Below are 1,296 nucleotides of genomic sequence, written 5' to 3' on the forward strand. Positions count from 1 at the left end.
CTGAAGCCTGTCAGTAAGTATTTTAAGTCCTCTTTGCTTTCAGCAAGCAAGGGATATCATCTGCATATGTTGTTTTTAGTGCTGTTGAGTTAGGTCCAACTCACAGCGACCCAGTATAAGGTATCCAAGAATCAGTTGGTGAACTTGAACCAATCTTATGGTCCAGTGCTTTACCCCTTACTCCCATACCATGACTCTATATAGCAAATTGTTAATGAGTTTTCCTCCAATCCTGATGCCAATTTCTTCTTCATATAATCCATTTTCTCCAATTATTTGCTCAGCACACAGACTGAATACATTTGATGAAAGGATACACGTGGCATACACCTTTCCTGATTTTAAACCATTCAGTATCCCTTTGTTCTAACAGCTGTCACTTGGTCTATAGATAGTTAGCTCATGATCCCAATTAAGTGTTCTGGAATACCCATTCTTTTCAATTTTATCCATAGTTTGCCATGATCTACAAAGTTGAAATCCTTTGCATACTCAATACAGCTTTATCCATAGTTTGCCATGATTTACAAAGTTGAAATCCTTTGGATACACAATACAGCACAAGTAAACATCTTTCTGATAGTCTCTGCTTTCTGTCAAGATCTATCTGACCACAGCATGATATCTCTAGTTCTGCATCTTTTTCTGAATCTGTCTTGATTTCTGGCTATTCTATGTTAGTGCACTGTTGCAACTGTTTTTCAATAATCTGCAGCAAAATTTTACTTGAACATGATATCAATGATTTAAATTTTGTGTTCAGCTCTTTTGCCTCCTCATTTCTTCCATTCTATGTAGCTTCAGAGTCTCTTCTGATATAATTTTTTATCTTTTATTTATTTCCTGTCCTTTTAATGACACCGCCAGCATTTATTGTCCTCTGCTGTTGTTGCTGGTGTGAGATGATATCTCATTTTTTATTTGCATCTCTCTGATGGCTAGTGATCAAGAACATTTCTCCATATGTTTGTTGGCTGCCCGGATCTCCTCCTTGGTGGAGTATCTGTTCATGTCCTGTACCCATCTGAAAATTGGGTTATTTGTCTTTTTCTTGTAGAGGTGTTGTAGTTTCCTATATGTTTTAGAAATGAGTCTCTTATCTGTTGTGTCATTGCAAAATATTTTTTTACCATTCTGTGGGTTCCTTTTTTACTCTTTTGGTAAAGTCTTTGATGAGCACAAGTTCTTAATTTTTAGTATGTCCCAATCAGCTATTGTGTTTACTTTTATTTGTGTACTTTCAAAATGTTTGGTAGTCTGTGTATGTCCTGAATTAGAGCCCTCACATTTGTCCCT

Source organism: Chrysochloris asiatica, unplaced genomic scaffold (assembly GCF_000296735.1).
Source record: "Chrysochloris asiatica unplaced genomic scaffold, ChrAsi1.0 scaffold00001, whole genome shotgun sequence".
Taxonomy (NCBI): Eukaryota; Metazoa; Chordata; class Mammalia; order Afrosoricida; family Chrysochloridae; genus Chrysochloris; species Chrysochloris asiatica.